This window comes from Cetorhinus maximus, chromosome 31, assembly GCF_964194155.1.
Source record: "Cetorhinus maximus chromosome 31, sCetMax3.hap1.1, whole genome shotgun sequence".
NCBI classification, from domain to species: domain Eukaryota; kingdom Metazoa; phylum Chordata; class Chondrichthyes; order Lamniformes; family Cetorhinidae; genus Cetorhinus; species Cetorhinus maximus.
Window position 1 is genome coordinate 10,657,352 of NC_135909.1, and position 16,234 is coordinate 10,673,585.

Genomic DNA, 16,234 nt, shown 5'->3' on the forward strand with positions numbered 1-16,234 from the left:
TCAGCCTCCCAAAATCTTTCATAATTTTAAAGACCCGTATGAGGCCAGCCCTCAGCCTTCCTTTTTCAAGAGAAAAGGTAGACATCCTGATAATCATGTCGTGCCTGTTTACCACTTGTTTATTTTTTCATGGAATATGGGCGCTTTTTGCAAGCCCAGCATTTGTTGAGCATCTCACATTATCCTTGAAGTTACGAGTGAAGCAAATTACTGTGGGTCTGGAGTCACATGTAGGGCAGGCAAGGGAAGGGCGGATGATTTCTTTCCGTAAAGGGCATTCGTGAACCGGGTGGGTTTTTACTACAATCGATGATAGTTTCTTAGCCGCCATTACTGAGCCGAGATTTCAATTCCAAATTTAGGAAATATTTTAATTTAAATCTGCTCTGTTGGGATTTAGACCCGTGCCCGCAGAGATTAACCTGGTCCTCTGTATTGTTAGTCCAGTGACATCAGATTCAGCTAATCCAGATTCAAGCGAAGATTGCAATTATCCCAAAGCATTTTATTAAACCGATTGATGCAAAGATTTTTGTTCCAGTTGGGAACATCAATAACTTCACGAACTTGATCAGATATTGTGGGTCTGTTAGGAACTACACAAAATACAAAGGTGAGTTAGAATCTAATGCACAAATTAACACGAGCAGGGAGTGTGAGAAAGAGCCCTGAAATGTTTGGAAGGAGACGCAGAAACTTCAGCTGACGAGTGAGACCGCGGTTTTCAGGAAGTTAAACAAATTTCAGCATAAAATGACCACGGCAGGACTCGAACCTACAATCTTCTGATAACCTCAGCCAATACCACCGAAGTTAGACGCCTTATCCATTAGGCCACGCGGCCAGCTCGCCCATTCCGTGTCGTGGCCTCCCCTCTACCGTTGCTAAATTCCAGAAAATAAACCACAGAACAGCCCCTTCATATCAACCATTACCAAAGGAAGCCGTTCTTCCCGAATTAATGAGCAATTTTATCTATGTTTCCGACGTGTTAAGACGATAGTGTCAGAGAGAGAAAAACTTCTGCGAATTTTGGAATTGGGGGAGGGGTAGGGGTGTGGGGGCGTTGGGGCGCAGTCAAAAAAACATGACGTTTCCGGGGTGAAATTAGGAAACTTCTCTCTCAGCAAAGGGGATTGGAATTTCAGAGATCCCATCGGGAAACAGCACTTTAATTTTAAATCTCAGTTTGATAGATTTGTATTCATCAAATATATGATGGATCAGTGAGAAAATGGGTATTTATCTGTATTGGAAATTTGTTCTTTGAAATATTATTGAGGACATTGAGTTACGCATTTACTGCAATCGAACCCAGGTTTCTATGATGATAAATAAGAATTCTACGCCAGAATCGCCAATCATGCTGAAATCAATTTATTTCCCTAACTGCAAGATCACTGCCCTAAAACAGAAAGCAAACTGAAAGTAACCTGACCTCGAAGAAAATAAAATAATTTAGGGACTGTGATGCTGTAACAAAATAGGCAACTTGTATGTAGGCGTCGAGAATCTAATCCGAGTTTCCCACGCCCTAGTGACGCATTGTGCTCCTGAACCCGCAATGCACAGGTTTGGACGGATTTCTTAACTTTCAAACTATTTCCTAATCTGATTACCAAAGTATCACTTCCCTTATCATTGATCTACAGTCCCTCATTGTTCAAATCCCACGTCTGGCTTTCGGTATTTTTAATCACTCCACAGACAGAACTGTCAAGAGGGTTTAGAGAAAGTAAATAAAGATGAACTGTTCCCACTGGCACCAGGGTCAGTAATCAAATAGGGCAGACTTTATTTCATTCAAAAAGGATCCAAAGACAACGTGTGGAAAATATTTTCTCGTAGTAAATTGTTAGTATTTGGGTAGACTGCCTAATCGGCAGGGAAACCCTCGACTGTCACCGTCTAGATGGGCATTAATTCGAGAAGAACGGCTTCCTTTGGTAAGCAATGAAGGTGAACAAGGCAGAAGAGAGATACGAAAATCCTGTCGGAGAGCAGAGCAGTACTTCTTCAAGGTAGGCATTTCTTGAAGGGGTGTGGCAGTCAAATAAACATAGAGATAAAAACAAATTGAAGGGTCATGAGGACTCGAAATGTCACCTCTTTTCCTCTCCGCCGATGCTGCCAGACCTGCTGAGTTTTTCCAGGTAGTTCTGTTTTTGTTTTGGATTTCCAGCATCCGCAGTAGTTTTTTTGTTTTTATTCCTTTGCTAATGGTTTATATGATGGGGCTGTTCTGTGGTTTATTTTCTGGAATTTAGCAGCGGTAGAGGGGAGGCCACGAGGCAGAGGGTGAGAGAGCTTCAAAACACTGCAGGAGAATGATGACATGTTAAGACAATATTGTCAGAGAGAGAATCTTCTGCGAATTTTGGAATTGGGGGAGGGGGAGGGGTGTGGGGGCCTTGGGGCGCCGTCAAAAAACATGACATTTCCGGAGTGAAATTAGGAAACAACTCTCAAAAAAGGATACTAGAATTTCGGAGATCCCATCGGGAAACAACACTTTAATTTTAAATCTCAGTTTGATAGATTTGTATTCATCAAATATATTATGGATCAGTGAGAAAATGGGTATTTATCTGTATCGGAAATTTACTCCTTGAAATACTATTGAAGACATTGAGTTATGCATTCACTGTAATCGAACCCTTTTTCTGTGATGATAAATAAGAATTCTACTCCTGACTCACCAATCATGCTGAAATCATGATACTGCACATAATGAGAACACTCGGCCCGTCTGGACTCTGCTGTCCCTCTGAACGAGCATCTCACCTACTGAACTCCACAGCCTTTTCCCTCTAAAACTGCACATTCTACATTTCAGATCAAGATCCAATTCCCTTTTGAAAACTTCAATTGTCCCTGCCTCTCCCACACTCTCCGGCAGTACATTCCGCATCCTAAACACATGCTGCATGAAAAAGAAAATCCTTATGTTATAATTGCTTATTTTGTAAATTAACTTAAATCTGTGCCCTCTTGTTCTGGATCATTCCATCAATGGATCAATTAACCCATATTTACTCTGTCCAGACCACTCGTGATTTTGAATACCTCTATCAAATCTCCTCTCTAACTTCCTCACTTCATGAAACACATTTCCAAAATTTACGATCATTCAATGTGAATGAAGTTCCTCATGCCTGGAATCTGTCTTGTGAATCTTTTCTGCAATCTCACTAATGCCTTCACAACCTTACTAAATTGGGTTACAGAATTAGATACAATACTCCAGGTGAGGTCGAAGCAGTGTTTTCTACAGGCTTCATATAACTTTATTTTTTTTTACTCTATGCCATATTGATGAAGCCAGTGACGTTCTACGCTTTACTGGCTATTCTCTCAACCTGTCCTGTAACGATAAATGATTTATGAACATATACGCCCACATCCCTCTGTTCCCACAATCCCTTTAGAACTTTAACTTTTATTTCATGTTGTCTCTCTCTGTTCTTCCTCCCAAAACGAAGGACACCAGGTTACTCTGCAATGAATTTCATCTGGTAATTGTCCGCCCATTCCATCAACATATCTAGATACTTTTGGAGTTCTACTCTGTCCTCCTCACAGTTGGCAATGCTTCTAACTTTTGTATCATCGGCAAATTTTGGAATTGTGAGCTTGCAACAAGGTCTGGGTCATTAATAAGTAACAGGAAAATCAGGGGCCCTAAGACTGGACATAGCAACACAAGACATAGGAGCAGGTGTAGACCACACGGCCCATCGTGCTTACTCTGCCATTCAACGCTATCATGGTTGACCTTGGGCCTCAACTCTATTTTTCCGCAAGATCCCGATATCCCGCAAGGCCCCGAGAGACCTGGGGAGCTCCACAAGATAACTTTCTCCAGCCCAAAATGCAACAGTTCACCAAAAATATTTGGTTACCGTCACTCAGCTCGTTTTGTATCTGTGTTGCTACTATCCCTTCAATTGAATTAGATACAATACTCCAGGTGAGGTCGAAGCAGTGTTTTCTACAGGCTTCATATAACTTTATTGTTTTTTTACTCTATGCCATATTGATGAAGCCAGTGACGTTCTACGCTTTACTGGCTATTCTCTCAACCTGTCCTGTTGAGTTCTATCTTACCTCAGAAGTCTTTTGTCCGGCACTTTATCAAATGCCGTTTGCAAGTCCATGTAAATTACATCAACGTCTTCACCCTCATCAAAACTCGTTGTTGTTGCATCAAAAAAAAGCTAACCAAAGTTAAATAACACGATTTGTTCTTATCAAATTGTTAGGAAATAGAGTGGTTTAAGTAAATTATATTGGTATTTGTAGTTGTTAGGAATGAGTTTTAGCTTTAAAGTTTAGGTTTGATTTGTTTTTCTGTACGTGTGTTAAGAAAGGTCAAAAGGAGTTTTAGTTTCGTTTTTAAAATGTGTTTGCATTTCTAATGAGGTTTACGATTTAAGAAGTGAAGCAAACACATCAATTCGGGCTGTTGCCTAGCAACAGGGAGGCTGAGAGGCAGGTCCCTCCCACAGACACACACGCAGAAGAAGAGAAATAGCAGTTTTGATTTGGAAGTTGCAGACCTCAGTTGGCTTTTGAAAGTTGCTGCCAAGAGAGACTGGAAACGGGGGCAGATAGTTAGTCCCAAGCTAAAGAAAAATCCCAAAATCCAGGAGTGGGAGATGGGAAAGTCCAAAGCAGACCTTCTGGTCCAAGGAAGGATGGGAACCTGTATAATGTCCTGTTAATGAATTTAAGAGTGAGGGGCAGAGCAAAAGGCTCTAAGTTTCAGAGTTAAAGAGACAAAAGCTGCAGGAAACAGATTTAAAGCGAGAACAACTGGCAAGGGGAAAGAAGGCCCAAAGAGACTACTGAAGGTCTTTAAATCTTTGCCATGGGCAGGTGAAGCAGCAGTGTACTGTTCACAGCTGAGTCGATGAGAGAGAAAGAGTGGGGAAGATAGCTTGTATGCATGTGGTAACCCATGGGAGAGGAACATTGCAAGGACAGTTCGAAACCCTGGAGCTGAACTGTTGCAGAAGGCGTCAGAGTGAAAGCATTGGTTTGGGAAAAGATTCCAAGGCGAAGTGTGGAAAGCAGAGATTGGAAATCCTCATGTGAAGGACGGAGTGCAGTGAAGCTGGTTGACTCACGGTTTGACAAGCATCTGGAGGGAGTTGAGGAGAGATCCATAGCATCTGGTTAAATTGGTATCTGTCACTTGGTTTCATAGTCTGGCATGCCTGACCACAGGGTGCCTATTGATACATGGATTGTGTAATTAGTGTGGAAATTAAAGTATAAGATAGCTTTTGTAACTTACGTTATCCATACAAATTTGTATACACCTGTAAAGGTATAGTTGTGGGTGAAAGAGTTTTGGAACATAGATCATTTTTTCTCTTTGAATAAATGTTTTATTTATTTTTTGTTAAAAGATGATCAGCTGACTCCTGTGACTCTGTTCAGTAGCTACTTTCCACTTATTTAAACAAACAAATAAAAGTTAGAATCTATCAAGCTGGGTTCCACTCTGGGTTTAGGATTATCCAGGGGTAATCTCAGCTCGGACCATAACATAATCCATGCTGCTTTTACTTATTAATGTGCATTTTCCCAGGTACTTTTCATGTTGTTAGGAATTTTCCTTTCTGAAAGGTAGCTCACCACCCAGGTTAAACTGACTGCCCTGTAGTTTCTGGGCTTATCCTTACACATTTGTTTGAACATAGATGCAACAATAGCAATTCTCCACTCCGCTGTCACCCCGAGTCTAAGGAATATTGGAAAATTGTGGCCAGCATCCCTGCAATTCCTGCTCTCCTTCCTCAGTATTCTGGATGCACCTCGTCTGTGTCTGGTCCTAATCAACTTTAAGCACACTCAGCCTATCAAATACCTTTTCCTGAAATCGTTTATTACCATTACACTAAAATATCGGTCGAGGTGAAACGGTTCACTTTCTGCTCAGTGCAACTCCTAGGATACAAACAAAATATGATCACATCAAAATCAAACCATGGGGCTACCAGATTTGGCAGTCTCAGAGAAGTTACAGTTCCATCAGAGAATATTACAATTCTCTCAGAGAAGATTACAATTCTCTCAAAGAAGATTACAATTCTCTCAGTGAAGGTAACAATTCTCTCAGAGAAGGTTACAATTCTCTCAGAGACGATTACAGTTCTCCCAGAGAAGATTATAATTCTTTCAGTGAAGATTAGAATTCTCTCAGTGAAGATTATAATTCTCTCCGAGGAGATTACAATTCTCTCAGTGAAGATTATAATTCTTTCAGTGAAGATTCCAATTCTCTCAGTGAAAATTATAATTCTCTCAGAGACTACAATTCTCTCAGTGAAGGCTACAATTCTATCAGTGAAGTTTACAATTCTGTCAGAGAAGGTTACACTTCTCTCAGAGACGATTACAGTTCTCTCAGAGAAGGTTACAATTCTCTTAGTGAAGACTACAATTCTCCCTAAGAATACGACAGTCCAATGCATTCATCCAGAAAATGGGTTTGTGTCATTGGTGTGTTCGGGTAACACCACAGTGCGATTGTTTTTTTTTCAAATTGTCTTCATTTCCTTCATGTGTGTTTCGTTGATGAATTCTCTGCAATGGTGGGCTCATTTCGCTAGTATAAGCAAACCGCTCCACCTAGACTGCAAGAGTTTTCGACAATGCACTGAGCGGCTTACACGACAAATAACAACACGTGAGATCTCGCTTGATATTTGAAACAGTGACCGCTCACATTCTCACTTATGAAACGTCAAATAGCGAGAACCACACCGCGAGACCAATAATGTAACTGCATGTATATAACTCAGCCAATATAGACTTTCATTGGCTCCCAAAACAGATCAGCCATTCGTTCAGAGCGCTATAGGTAAAAGAGACCATTAAAGAAAAACACTATAGGCGAGGCAGTATCCATAGAGGTGGGAAGAAAACTCAAGCTTCAGTTACACTCATTCTCTTCTTGGGATAAATTAACTCTTAAACTTCTCTTATTGGGATAAATTGACCGTCCAATTACATGAGCAACAGTTCCTCCATTTACTCCACGTGTTTTGAAGTGATAATTTCGCTGTAATGATTTCTCAGGTTCTGAAGCCTCGCCCCGGTTTAAGTAAAATCCGCCCTTTGGATCGCAAAGAAATTTGGATTTCAAGTGGCGACACACGAGGGATCGTCCGGGATTATGAAACCGAGATCTCTCGCACAACAAACATCCTGAAGCGCGAATCTTACCTCTACACCAACGAGCCTTTCACAGTTGAGCGAGATAACCGCTATGTACATTCATTGTCCTCCAGAGTGCGTCAACACTCCTTTCGGATTTCTGTCGTAACACCAGAAAACAATTAAGAATTACACCTCATGGCAGGCAGCAGCGTGGACAGTGAAAGAGTGTTCACGTTTCAGGTCGATGACATTTCATCAGAACTCAGCAATGCTAGAATTGTGATCAGTTTTACACTGTAACTCCTTACACCGAGCTGGAACAGGAACTCGGCACCCACTCAGTCTGCCGGTGCGTGCGCCGTTCCTCCCACCGCTGACGTCCTCGTTGTTCAGCCGTTAACGGTCGCCCACTTGCTGCCTCCCACTCACTCCCCTGCTCCCGAATGCCAGGTGCCCTGACCCCAGGCCCTCGCCGCCTCGCTCGCTGCGTTACACGAACAACACTTATGCCGCACCGCTCGCTACCGACTACCAAGCCGCTCACCTCCCACTCGGCACCTCCCTCCTGACCCCTGTCGCCGCCCATCTCACCACAAGAACTGAGGAGATGGTGACAAGCAGAACAGCAAGTGAGGCGGTGAGGGGTAGGGAGCAGGTCGGAGAGCGGGAGGTTACTGAGGCGCCGAGCAGTCCGGCAAGCGAGAGGGTGAGCAGGACAGGGACAGCAGTGCCGAGAGAGGCACACAAGAAGAAGAACACGAAAATCAGGAGCAGTAACAGGCCATTCAGCCCCTTGAAGCTGCTCCAGCATGGCTGATCTGAATGTGGCCGCAACTCCACTTTCCTGTCTGCCTCCCATAATTCTTTACTCATTCCTTTGTCAAAAATCTCTCCAACTCAGCCGTGAACATTTTCAATGACACAGCCTCCACTGCTCTCTGGGGAAGAGAAATGCACAGATTAATGTCCCACTGAGAGAGAGAGAAAACAAATTACCTTCTGTCAGTCTGAAATGGGAGAGGCCGATATTTTTAAACTGAGTCACCTGATTGTAGAGTCCCCCACAAAAGGAAACATAGTCTCAGCAGCCACCCTGTCAAGTCCCCTCAGGATTTTATATCTTTCAATAAGATCACCTCCCATTCTTCAAAACTCCAATGGGTATAGGCCCAACCTCATCAACCTTTCCTCAAAAGAAAACCCTTCCATTCCAGGAACCAGTCGACTGAATCTTCTCTGACCTGCTGTGATGCAATTATATCCTTTCTTAACTAAGGAGACTAAGACTGTCCACAGTCCACCAGATGCTGCCTCACCAACGCCCTGTATGACTGTGGGGAAACTTCCATAATTTTATATTCGATTCCTTCTGTAATAAAAGCCAACGTTCCATTCGCCTTCTTAATCACTTGCTGCATCTCTATACCAACTTTTTGAGGCTCATGAACCAGGACCCCCAGAACCCTCTGCACTGTAGAGTTCTGCAGCATTTCTCCATTCACATGATGTACTGCTTTTAAATTCTTCCTGCCAAAGTGGACAAGTTCACATTTTCCCAAGTTTTTCTGCATCTGCCAATTATTGTCTACTCACCAACCAATCTAAATCGCTCTGTACACTCTATATGCCCTTCTTCTACAGTGAAGGCAGAAACAAAATACCCGTTCAACAGTTCAGCCAGTTCCTTGTTTTCCATTATTAATTCTGCAGTCTCACCATCTGCGGGACCAACACGCACTTAAATAAATATTTATAAACATTTATAGAGTGAATTCCGGCTCGGGAGTGGGCCAGCGAGCGGAACACAGCAAAAACAGTGTTCATGTCGGGCTGAGTTTGATCTGCACCATCTCCGCTGCTGAAAGTGACCTGGAGCGTCACTGGCTTTGACGTCACAGACACTGAAACTCCACGTGTGGAGCGCGTGCTCTTTGCTGTTCCGGTGTCAACAAACTCAGCCAAAAGGTCTTTCCCATGTGGACCAACGTGAGAACTTCCCGGGAAGTTTACATTTACCCCTCCTGCCGTGGACCCTCCTCGAATGCCTCCGACTCTGAACTAGAGTCAGAAACTTGGGACAAATCCCAAACAATTAGCTTACTAGATGCCCAGGAAAGGTTAAACAGTTTAAATTCTGGTCTATCACCTGGGTTACTGCGCAACCGAATACTCAGTCGCCGCGATCCGACCAGCTGACCTCTCCGCGGATCTCTTGACTTGCTCCCAACCTGTATGTTGACGCGGTCACGCACTTAAACCATCTGACCCACCAACGCACTCACCCTCAAACTCATTCACTCAGCCAGCTATCTACCTACACACGTCACTCACCTAACCATTCAGTCAGTCACTAGCTCATCCAGTCAGTCATATATGCGCTCCCGCACAGTCAATGACTCGATATTTAAACTACCAGAATATGGCAGTTAATGTTGTAAAAAGGGGCCATGTACTTTCGTTCCATGACTCTGCCGCTGCGTTTAGATGTCCTACCACCTTTAATGATTTACGTACATAAACACCCAAGTCCCACTGCTTCTCCCCCTCCCTTAGAGTTATACCCTTCATTTTATATTGTCTTTCCAAGTTCTTCCTACCAAACCTCTCTCCATTGAACTTCATCTGCCACCTGTCTCCCCATTTCCACCAACAGGTCCAAGTCCATTTGAAGTTCGACACTATCCTCCACGCTCTCAGCAATGCTTCCAAGCTTTGCATCCTCCGAAAACGTTGAAATTTTGTCCTGGGCACAAAGTCCTCGGTCATTGATATTGATCAGGAACAGCAAAGGTCGCAACCCTTCCGCCAGGCCGAAAAACATCCATTTACCACCAACCTCTGTTTCCCAATTCTGTATCCTTGTATCGGCGAAGCGGCTCTACTCCTTTTGCCAACTGTTTCACTATTCGGTGGCGAGTTTTCTCCTGTTAAGTGGTTCAGATTGGAAAGTGGGGTGTGACTGGATTCACCTGTACAGACAGGGGTTGGTGACGGCAGTTTCCCTTCTCCGATGAACCAGTTGCTGATTTGTTTTTATCTAAAAGTCGACTCTGGTGGGACTCGAACCCACAACCTTTGAATCTCTTATACAACAGCAGCTAGAAGTCCAACACGCTATCCGTTGCGCCACAGAGCACAGCACATATAGAGCTCATTTCCTATTCCACATAAGGGAATTTCTGACATTGAAGAACAAAACGTTCAAACGGTCAACAATTTCCTCCATTTGAACAATGACGACATTTCAAGAGCACTCATTGCCTGTGAAGTGTTTTGGACGTCCTGTGGTTGTGAAGAGACCGATAGAAATTCGAGTGAAAGAGCAATTTCCTTCAAAAGGACATATTCAGGTTGGAAAATAGGGCGGCTGATTTTTTTTGCAGAGAAGGGTGAAGCGATTCATTTTGGTCGGAAGAACACGGGGAGAAAAGAGAAAATAAAGTTTGCAATTCCAAAGACGGTGCTGGAACAGCGGGAAATGATGTACATCTGCATAAATCATTGATGGAGGCAGTGCAGGTTGAAAGAATAGTTCAAGAAACATACAATATCCTCGGCTTTATGAATGGGAGCATAGTATACAAGAGCAAAGCGGTTGTTTTGAACTTGGAAAAGACAGTATTTCGGCCACAGCTGGAGTATTGCGCACAGTTCCGGGCATCACACTTTAGGAAAGATGTGAAGGCAGTGGAGAGGATGCAATAAAGTTTCACGAGAATATTTGGCGGCGAGGAACTTAAATTACTTCGATACATTGTAGCGGTAGGGGATATTTACCTTGGAGACGAGGAATTTGAGAGGAGATTTCTTAGAGTTTTTTCCAGTCCCGAGTCTTCTGGACAGAGGGTGGGTGATGATTTGGACATGGGCTGATTCAGAATCGGAGGTGTTGAAAATGGTGCTGAACATTGAGCAATCATCAGCGAACATTCCCAATTCTGCTGGAAGGAAGGTCGATGGTGAAGCAGCTGAAGATGGTTGGGCCTCGGACACGACACTAAGGAACTGCCGCAGTGATGTCCTGGAACTGGGATGTTTGATCTCCGCAACCACAATCATCTTTCTTTGTGCTGGGTATGACTCCAACCAGCAGAGAGCTCCCCATCCCCCGACTCCGATTCCCATTGTCTCCAGTTTTGCTGGGGATACATAATACCACACAGTCAAATGCTGCCTTGATGTCAAGGGCAGTCACTCTCACCTCACCTCTGGAGTTCAGTTTGCGTTGGAGGACGAGGGGAAGCAGGTTGTTTTGTTTGCCCACCCAAGCTGAATATTGGGCTTGAGATGGCGATCAGATTCGGAGAGGAGGGTGACAACCTTTCACTGAGTTTCAAGTTTGCAGATCAGACCTTGGCGGGATTGCTGCTATATTCCCAGGACGTGGTGATCTCATTCTTAGAGCAACACACTTACACTGAGGACAAGTTGCTCCATTTAAAATAAAATGGAGATGTGGGATTTCAGAATCTGTTCAACACTGATTCACTTTTATTCATTTCTGCATCCTAGAGTAAGAAAGTGGTTTGGAACTGTAAAAAAAATAAATAAAATTTAGAAGATTCAGTCCAATACCTCCACAGTTTCCACTATTACAGCTTTCAGCATATTCCGATGCATTCCATCTGGTCCCACTGACCTATCAACATTTAGCACAGCCAGACCTTCTCGTATCTCTTCTTTAACACGAGTTATATGTTAAAGAAGTAATTTGAAAATTGCAGATGGAGGATTTGTGCCCCCTTATTGAAGAGGGTTTAAAGGAGAGGAGCGAAGCATTTGTGCTGAAGAAGTGGGATCAGGGAAAATAAAAGTAACAATAAGTGGAATGAAGGGGGCGGGCTGTTCATGGGCTGACTGGAGAATTTCATTAGAATTTATTCATTGGAGATTGGAAGGTCATTTTTTCCAAATCTTTAAGGAGATTAATGTTGAAGGAAGCCTGTCTTCATCCATAAGGAATCATTAGCTATGTTTAAAAAATAAGATGGATAGATAGGATTCAAAGAATTGGAGGGGCAGCATGTTGTAATGTGGAATATAAGATCTTGGTGAGGGCTTGGGAAAACCTTTAGGAAGAACACCAAGTCCTTGGAGAGCGTGCAGTGGAACTTTTCTGGAATGGGATCAGTGGTGAGGGATTCCGTATGTGGATGGACTGAAAAATACAAACTGGAGATGCTCTTATCAGAGTGAATGTTAAGGGGAGATTTAGTACAGACATTTAAGATTAGCCGATGTATTTAATATCAGCCCAGGTATTCATTTCTTATACACATTAAGCAATATTTTTCCCATTGATGGAATGTTTGAAAACCAATGATTAGATAAAAAATAAATGGTGAGGAAATGTTTCACACTGCTCCGTTCCAAACAATTCCTGACTTGGCATGATAGATTTTTTTTTTTGCTTACTGAAGCCGCTGGGAACAGTTTTACAGCAGGGAGCACAGTTACACAATAGGAATTACATTTAAAACAGGTCCTATCTTTATGCAGCAGGAAATACCTTCTCGTAAATGATCAGTTTCTCCATCGTAATATCTTTCTAGTTTGCTCGGCACCTTTTCCTGTCAGCCATTGTGTTTCTCCTGAAAGTCTCTTACTACTTTACTGTGTGTCTTTCTCTGTCTAATACATTCGTGGTAGCGGAAGTGGATTTGCGGAGCTTGGGTGAACTTCCCAAAAGTAATGAGGAAGGGAATAGGTGTTTGGCTACCAAACAACAGTAATAGACGGAAGAAAAATGTTGCTTTGGAGGAGACGCGTTGCAGAAGCGTGCTGGCCTCCTAACCCAGCGATCGATGGATTGAAACCGTATTCAGTTGATTTAAATTGGCATTAACACAAAAAAAAATTTGTCTGCGACACAAAATCACCTCTGAATTTGCTTCATAGTAAATTTACATCAGTTTCTTGCTTCCGGTGAACACTTCAATCTGTAACCAATCTCTCAAATCGTTTTATTTCACACACGAACGCAGCAGAAGTGCTGCAAAAATACACCAGCCGAGGATTTCCCCTTTCTCTCAGCCAATTTCAGGCCATGGTCCGAAGGGCCTTCCCTTGCTCTCTATCACTCTATGATTATCTGAGTAACAAAAAAGAAAACAAATATCTTATTTGTACCCGATATAGTGAAGTTTATACATATTACCTTCAGCATATCCGATTTACAGGACACCCTGCAGTAATTCCCATGCTTATTTGGACAGCAGCGTCCACCCTGAGACATGGACCATGAGAAGGACAAGATTATCAGCATAGTGGAAACAACATCACGTCAAAGACACAGATAATTATTGTTTTGACAGATATGATTGTTCATTCTTAATCACTTATTTAAAAAATGGAATTCCATCCCCAATATCACCATGAACTGGGAAGGTTTCATTCCTTCAGGTTTGCATTCGAGACACATTGTACAAAACACTCTATGAGTGTCTCTGGTCAATGAACGGATGATGCGCGGAGATCTCAGCTTTTACTCATTGATCTTCGCAAGAGTTGATCCAGTTTTGACGTTGACTTTTCCTCTGGTGTCGATTTACTCGAATTCCTCACCTGATTTCTCTGCTGTCCAATGAAGCTCACTCAGCAGAGTTTTCAACATTAATTTGATTTTTTCCTCACAGGATTTCAATCACCATGTTTTTGAACAATTTGTTAAAAAAAATTCTTCCAGGAGCAGCGATGTGATAAAGAAAATATAATCTGTTATAAAGTGATTTTAATTGAGGGATGAATGTGGGCTCCGACACGACGGAATAACTCCCCCGCCTCTCTCCGAAATGGTGCTTGGTATACTGTACCTGAGAAGGCAGAGGGCACCTCAATTTACCATATCATCTAAAAGCTGGCACGACTAACAGTGAAGCATTCACTGATTACTGCACTAGTGCGTCAGCCTGAATTTGTGCTCAGGATTCTGGAGTGAGTTTTGAACTCACAACCTGCTGATTGTGAAAAGCAAGAGAACAACTGACTGAATAATAATTCACAGCAAAGGAAAGACGACAGAAGACATTTCACTCCAAGGAGAGGCTGAAGTAGATTGTTATTTGAAGAAATGTCACAGGCATTGAGAGATAAACACCCACAGTTGAAAGAGACCGACTTTTTCTCACGGCAGGGTGAGAGATTGTAGCAGGAATTTCGATTCCCAATGCTTCTTGGCAACACCCCAGAACAAGCTAAATAGTTTGCACACTGCCCGCTAGACTAAAAAACGAAGCTAGAATGTTATTTAATCATCGTAATAGTTTCAATCAGATCGACCCTGAAACATTGATATTCACGGTATTACAGGAAACGTCATAACTTGGGTCTGATACAACAATGGTAATTTCAGATTTCCTTTCTGCATAACGCCGTCCCATAAAGAAACAAGATTTAAACTCACGCGTGGGAAGCACAGTGGATGAGCAGCCATAAATTCAGATAATCATGGAGTGATTAGCGACATTATCCCGACGCCACCTCCTCTGTAAACCTGGCCTCGGAAAGATTACATCAGTGATTTCAGACATGCCTTCTGAAAAAAGCACCGCGTTCACGAAGAACCAGTTAATAAACTGACGACAAAGGTGGGATTCGAACCCACGTGTGCAAAGCACAATGGATTAACAGCCCATCACCTTAACTTCTCGGCCACCTCGTCACGAGTAGCTCCTTTATTAAACATCCTTCCGTACTTTTTTGCATTCATGAACTGCTTGTTTCAGGTCCTGAATAATCAATCAGGTGTCTCATGTAGTTTGTCAATAAAATACATTTCCATCACATCAGATATGAACTGTTGTAAATCGACTAATGTGAATCACTTCAACACTTCAACATGTTTCTAGACAGTGTGAAAACCCATCGCGGAAAGTCCGAAACATACATTCATCTGGAAGAATAAAGAAACTCCTTCCGACTCACAGCAAGTACCGGAACACAACTGAAATGTGGTTTCTCACTCAAGACTGTAACTGACAGCAATCAGCATCCGACAGAGCCCACAAGGAGAGAGTTGCCGTATTCGATGCATTAGGAGAAACTTTGCGTTCATTTTCTGTGTTGTGATTTATTCTCCGCAATGATTTCCCGGATGTTCAAACCTGGTCCTGATTTCCCCAACTGGCACCGGCTCGAGCACACGAATTAATGTATTAAAATGCCGGTGGGGCTCGTACGGGTATTGAACCCGGGACCTCTCGCATATTAATTCACTACAAATACCCAAAGCGAGAATCAGACCCCTAGACCAATGAGCCAGGCGCTACAAAAACCGCAATCAACATATCCTTTCATTGCCACCCACAGGAAATTAACAAAATGCGAAATACTGTGGATGCTGGAAATCTTTTGAAATGTATTAGAAATCCCGGGGCCGACTCCAACCAGTGGAGAGTTTCCCTCCTTGTATAATTTAAATTCAGTTTTGTTGGGTTTCTCAGTGCCACACTCTGCCAAATGCTTCTGTAAAGTCAACTGTGGTCACTTGCAACTCACGCCTTGAGTCCAGCTCTTTTGTCCATATTTGGACCAAGGCTGCAATGAGGTCGGGAGCTGAGTGGCCCTGGCGGAAACCAAACTGAACTTCAGTGAGCAGGTGATTGGTGAGTTAGCGCCACTTGCTCGCACTGTCGAAGACACAGCAATGTGGTTGACTCTTAAATGCCCTCTGAAATGGCCTAACAAGCCTCTCACTTGTAACACACCGTGACAAAGTCAAAAAAAGGGAATAGAACTGGACGGACCATGCGGCATCGATCTCGGCATCGTCAATCTCAGCCCTGTCCAGCCTGCAAAGTCCTCCTTACTAACATCTGGGGGCTAGTGCCGAAATTGGAAGAGCTGCCTCACAGACTAGGCAAGCAACAGCCTGACATAGTCATCCTCCCAGATCATGTCCCAGGTTCCACCATCACTATCCCTGGATATGCCCTGTCCCACCGGTAGGATAGGCCCAGCAGAGGTGGCGGCACAGTGGTATACAGTCGGGAAGCAGTAGCCCTGGAAGTCCTGAATATCACCTCTGGACCCGATGAAGTTTCAAGGCATCAGGTCAAACATGGGC

The 16,234-nt window shown here is 43.2% G+C and overlaps 3 non-coding genes across 3 annotated transcripts; all 3 read right to left on the minus strand.

Annotated features, from left to right (window-relative positions):
• Positions 1–754: 754 nt before the first annotated feature.
• On the minus strand, positions 755–844 carry trnar-ucg (transfer RNA arginine (anticodon UCG)). The gene is given in 2 exon segments: positions 755–790; positions 808–844. It is a non-coding gene; the product is annotated as a tRNA-Arg (tRNA).
• Positions 845–10,215: 9,371 nt separating this feature from the next.
• trnar-ucu (transfer RNA arginine (anticodon UCU)) lies at positions 10,216–10,306 on the minus strand. The gene is given in 2 exon segments: positions 10,216–10,251; positions 10,270–10,306. It is a non-coding gene; the product is annotated as a tRNA-Arg (tRNA).
• A 4,442-nt stretch (positions 10,307–14,748) lies between these two features.
• trnan-guu (transfer RNA asparagine (anticodon GUU)) lies at positions 14,749–14,830 on the minus strand. Its single transcript has one exon. It is a non-coding gene; the product is annotated as a tRNA-Asn (tRNA).
• Positions 14,831–16,234: the final 1,404 nt, after the last annotated feature.